We start from the raw sequence: 5,776 nt of genomic DNA on the forward strand, positions 1-5,776 counted from the left end.
TGTCTCCTGGTAAGACAGAGGAGCTGATAAGCAGCTGGAACAGGCAGTGATGGGGACAGGGAGGCAGCAGGATGGAGGTAGCAGGAAGGGCTGGGCTGGGGGTAGATTGAATGGGGAGGGGGCGATTGTTCCGCAGCACCCTGAGCCTCCCGGGACAGTGATGGGAACAGGATGCAGGCAGTTCCCTCATCCCAGCAAGGACAGATGCAAATGATGACAGAGCCGGGCTTAGGCCATCCCTACCCCTGGGCACTCACCCTTCGGCTTCAGCTTTCTCTCCCGGCCCTCTCCTGAGGGGGGGTCTTTAGGAAGCTTCTTTTTGAGCTTTTTTGGTGGGTCTTTATTCTCCACCTCTTCTTCCTCTTCTTCATCCTCCTCGTCCTCAGCCAGCTCTGCCCAGAGGTGACACCATGGCATCAGCAACACAATGTCCTCTTGCAGCGGGGACCCCCAGCCTCGTGGTTTGCGAGGACGGATCCTCTTGCGACAACACTGGCCGGAATGGACAGTCATCCTGTCCCAGCCGGGGTGCGGGGCTGTGGGTCCCGTCCCGTCCCGTCCCGTCCGCGGTGTCCAGCGGCGCGTGGGACGTGGCCGGTGCCGGACGGTGCCGGCGCGGTCCCAGCGCCCTCTCGCGGCTGCAGCCCCGGTGCAGAGGAGGGGTCAAGCCCAATCTTTTCCTGCAGGAAGGTGGCTGGGGACCTGATGGCACTGGCTAGCCACCAACTGCCACAATCCCAGGGAGTGCGTCACCCCCCACCTCCCCCCGGTCCCAACTCCCCAGCCAAGGCCATGAGTGCAGGTCGCCTGACACATTCCCATTCCTCCCAGGTCTGTAGCTGGGTTTTGGCCAAAAAGCTCTGCCGGGGATGTGCAGAGGCCCAGCAGACACCGGGAGCATCAATGGCTCTGGTGGGACATGGTGCATGGGTACATGAGGAGCCATGAGCGAGTGCCTGCAGAGAGGTGGGTGCTGTCACCACACCTTGCTGCTTCTTGGGGCCCTTGGCCACATGGGAGCGAGGTGCTGGATTTTCCTTCTTCTTCCGAGGCTCCCTGGTGAATTTGGAATAGGCATCCTTGTCGCTCTCCTCCTCTCCCTTCTCCTCCTTTTTCTTCCTCGGCTTCTTCACCCCTGCACATTTCAAGAGATGCTCGTGATGGAGAGAACGGCAGGTGCAGGATGGGGCCACGGCAGGTTAGGGGGGAGGGGGGTGGGTGGGCAGTATGTCCTCCCATTTCTATGGGAGCTGTGGTGATCTGTGCTCACCCTGTGCTGGGGCATGTGGCTCCTCGACAGCCCCCGCCTCGCCCGGCTTCTTCACCCGCAGCCGCCTTGGCTTGGCCTCAGGCTCCAGCCCAGGTTCCTGCCTCTTTTTCTTCAGCTTCTGCCCCCACAGATGGTGCTGCAGAGGTGGTGATGGCCTTAAACCCCTTTTCTCTTTGCAAGGCAACCCCTGCTCATACAGCACCAGCTCCCTTTCAGAAGTACAGCTGTGCTTTTCCCTGCCCAGCATGGAAGCAAGGACCCGCTGTGGGGTAGGGACACACACTTTAAAATGAGTGACTTACCATGGGGCAACCCCCCAGGGAAGGCAGAGGAACGAAAACAGAAAGGACTGTTAGCAGACAAACAGAAGAGCATCTACCCTGGGACAGGCAGCCATGTGCCAGCCCCAGAGACAAGGGGTTGACAAGTGATGCTGGCACTGCCCTGACACCATGGACTGTGTCAGCATAGAGGAACAAGCCACACTGTGCCACAGGGACCCTGGCTGAGAGCCACTCTGGGCACTGATGGGCACTCTGGGTACCTGAGCCGGGACAGGGTACACGAGGAAGGGCAGACAGCTTTGCTCTTCACCTCCATCTCTCACCCCCGCAAAAGGAGCTGCATCCCTTGCTGGGATGGAGGTCAGCAGGAGCAAGGAAGCAGGAGGATTAGACACAGCATACCTAATCCCAGTTAGCTGGGCTATAAATAACCCTGATTTACCAAATACAGAGCATGTGGGTCAGCACTTGGCTCTGGAAAGGAGGTATTTGGGGAGTGGGTATCAGTTCAGGGCCCTCAGAAGGCAATCTAAGCAAATCCAGATGCTCTAGAGCTTCCACTACCTAATAGAGCATCTTTCCCCTCATAGGGATTGTGTTCCTCCCAGATGCTCCAGGGTGCTGGGTGAAGGTGTTTTGCAAAAGGTGTGATCCAGACAGATCCCAGTGGGATCCCAGTACTGCAAATTTGGGGAGGGGGAGCTGGGAGTCCCACAGTGAAGCTGGGAACCAGCTGTTTTCTTCCATGTCAGCAGCTCACACTGAAAAGCTCTTTCACATCCCCTAATCCCTTAAGCAGCTGCAGGAAGGACAGCCATTCGTTACTTAATGAAGTCCTTTGAGGAGGGGGTGCTGATTAAATTGGGTGGTGGATGAAATTGCCGCTGAGACCCCTCCAAGGTCGGGTGGTACGTGAGGGCTGTGCCGAAATGCAAGAAGGGGGTCTGGCTTTCAGGGTCACAGCCTGAGGAAAGTGAGTCACAGCTGACAGCTTAACTGAGGGGCTTAATTAAAGTGTTAACTAGGAACTAGGAAACTGCCACATGGGGTACTTCAAAGTCATGGAAAGGGGGTTCAGAAGGATGCACAAAGGAGAAGGGAGGGCTGTGGGATTTTCTCTACCCACCTGCTCTGAAGAGGGTTCCCAAAAACCTCGTGCCCTCCTGGGCTGCAGCACCCCAATAGAGAGCCCATCCAGCCCCTAGTCAGCCTTGGTGTGGGGCTCCAGGGTCTCTGATGACTCCAGCCCTTGAGGACAGCCCGCAGCAGGGAACAGTAGCACATGGGATGGAGGGGAAGGATTTTTTCTCACCTGTTTGGGCTTCTGCTGCTGGGGGCTCCCTGGCTCCTCGCTGGGACTGTGGGGCACAGAAAGCAAAGCGGTGAGGGCTTTCAGACCTCTACAGACCCTGGGGAGCATGAGACTGCCCCAATTTTTGGTGAAGGGGGAAAGGTCAGCCTTTCATGTGGCTCCAGAAGCATTTTCCCCTGTCTCGACTGGGTCAAGCTTGTCTGACATCATCCTTCCTAGCGGGGAGCACAGAACAGGCTCTGACTTGGCCAAGGGTGACAGCAAGGAGGTTAATTTGGGGATTCCCCTCTAACAAACGCTTTTCCTCTCTGTAAGTCAATGAGCATCATCACAGCAACCCCTGAAGCAAAAAGACTCTGATAAAACTGCTCATTAAATTGCATTTAAATTGAAAATAGGAGAAAAAGGCACTGGAGGAGATGGGAGTCTGGTGGGGACAGCCAGCACATCATCCCCCCCACAGGTCACATTCTGCCCCGTGGCACTCACCTGTCCGCAGCCCAGACCTCGCGCAGGATCTCCGTCTGCAACGGCATCGCTTCCTCTGTCCTGCCCCGACTGCCTCCCCTCCTGCCTGGCACCAGTTGCTGACCTTCTGGTGCTGCAGCCCCTACCAACCCAGGACCAGATCCATGGGGTCAGTCACAGCTACAATAGTCTGAGCGCTCTTACAGCATTGGCTCAGCCACCTCCACAAGCCTTTGTGGTGGGAGGAGGAGAAGGAGGAGGAGTAAGAGCAGGTGAAGGAGATGATTAACTTTATTTCTCCTGAAACTCACTTAATAGGATTTCAGGGGCTGTCAGCCAGGCTTGCTGGGAGAGCAGCTGGCAGGGTAGTAATTACAGGAAAAGGGGGCTCTGCAGGAATGTAGGGGGTGCACAGCTCCTCCCTTGCTGGGTGGGGTCCCCAACACAGCAGAGCCACTCACTCCAGTCTGGTGTGGGCAGAGGAATGCTGTCTGACTGTATTTAGGGTTATCCTCCCTGGATATTCTTTTATTTTTTTTTCCACCCAAAAAGTCTTCTTGGTGAGAGAATAGCAGGATTTGGACTGGTTTGTGTGAGCTGTGCATGGAAAGCCCATGCAGGGGTAGGCAACATCCCTGGCTCCAGGCAGTGCTAAGGGTTTCCATACGGACCACCACTTTCCTTCGACCCCTGTCCATGTCCCCAGGTCTCTTTGGGTGATGGGATTCACGCCCTGCAGCTCACACCTCACCTCGTTATTACACTACTTAATATTTTGTTCTTAATATTCCCTCTCAAAGGCCCCCGCAGATGCTGTTCGGTTGCAAAGCCGGACAAGCCAAGCGTCTCCACCGGACCCCTGGTCTTGCCCCGCCCACCACAGACACCCCAACCCCCCCGCCACGCCGTGCCCGGTGCCACTAGATGGCATTTGAGCACCGCACACCGAGACCCACCAGCACTGCAAACTTCCGATGTCTCCGTACAATATCCTCCTGGTTTCCCTTTAAATCACATCACATCACCCACATAAGTTTAATTTCTTTTCCAAGGGATAGAAAAACACCAAGCTAAAATACATAAAAAATCTCCTTTAAAACGGGAAGCAAGCCCGGAAACCACAAAGTGAGTTGGGTTTTTTTTGGTAGAGATTGTTTCCTATGGAAAATGTGGCTTGGGCTGCCCCCAAAGGACTTTTTTGCCCTGCCTGCAAGAAAAAAAAAAAAAAGAAAAAAAAATGTTTTTCAGAGACCCTGGGTCTCACAGCAGCTTCCCTGGGCAGCACCCCCAGGGATACTTTGCTGGCTCTAGGACATCCCAGGGTGGTGGAAAACCCGAGACCTGGATGAGCAGCTGGAGCAGCAGACCCCCAAAGAGCATCCCCTAGTCAGGACTTTCCAAAGCACAGCATTCTGGCCCTTCACTGGCTCTCCAGTAAATGACAGCACTGATAAAAAGGGGCAGCAGCATCAGACTTTGGAGACACCAATAATTTCTTAATTGCTGGGGCATCTCCATCTGGGGAGTACACACCTATCCTCCCCACAGCCACTTTCTTTGCTGAGCAGGATCCAGAAAAAAATACTTCTTTTTTTAATTTCAGTTGTTTATTTTCAAGCTCCAAAAGGCATATTACAAAGAGACAGGAAAAATAACAACTGGACAGCTGTTCTCACGCAGAAGTGACAGCATCCCTTTAGGATGGAGAGGGTTGATGGCTGAGGAGGCAGCAATATCGGTGCAAGGACACGATGCACCTCCTCACCATGGGAAAGCAGCTCACTGACAAGCTACAAACCCATGGTACCAGCTCAGACCCAGTCACTTGCCTTCTGAACCACATGTCAACCTGTTCTTTATTTTCTCTAGGTATGGATCCCAAATAAGCAATAAAACTCCCATTTGAAGTCGGGAGCCAAGAGATGGGGTGCAGGCTGCAGGCTGAGTGCCTGCAAACCTGGATAGGCTTTTATTCTCTAAAGAAATAGAAACCAGCTTCTTCAGAAGATAAAATCTCTGTGTCCCCCCTTCCCCAAACAGTGCTTGACAAATTACATCCCTGCACTGAGGGGCTGCAGTGGAGGTGATGTGGGTCCTCACATCGAGCCTGGCTCCGCTTTGCAACCCCTTTGGCCACAGGCAAGAATTCAGCAGGAGAGAAAGCCAACCACCATGGGTGAGAGAGCCCCGGGGGCCACGTCCCTGTCAGCCAGCCCTGGGCTCCCACCGTGCCCGTGCCCGTGACTCAGCGCTGCCCTGCGTGCTCAGGGCTGGCGCCGGGGCGGTGCAGCCCGGTCGTGTACCGGATACAACCAGAGGCAGCACTGCAGCGTACAAGGAGTATGTCCCACATCCCAGCGCATCTCAGAGCACCCAGGATGCTGTGCTGACAGTGGATATAAAGCCAAGGGAGCTGGGAAAAGCTGTCTATGGAAACGTCCC

Source organism: Pipra filicauda, unplaced genomic scaffold, assembly GCF_003945595.2.
Source record: "Pipra filicauda isolate LSUMZ 115617 unplaced genomic scaffold, ASM394559v2 scaffold329_size807674_pilon, whole genome shotgun sequence".
NCBI lineage: Eukaryota > Metazoa > Chordata > Aves > Passeriformes > Pipridae > Pipra > Pipra filicauda.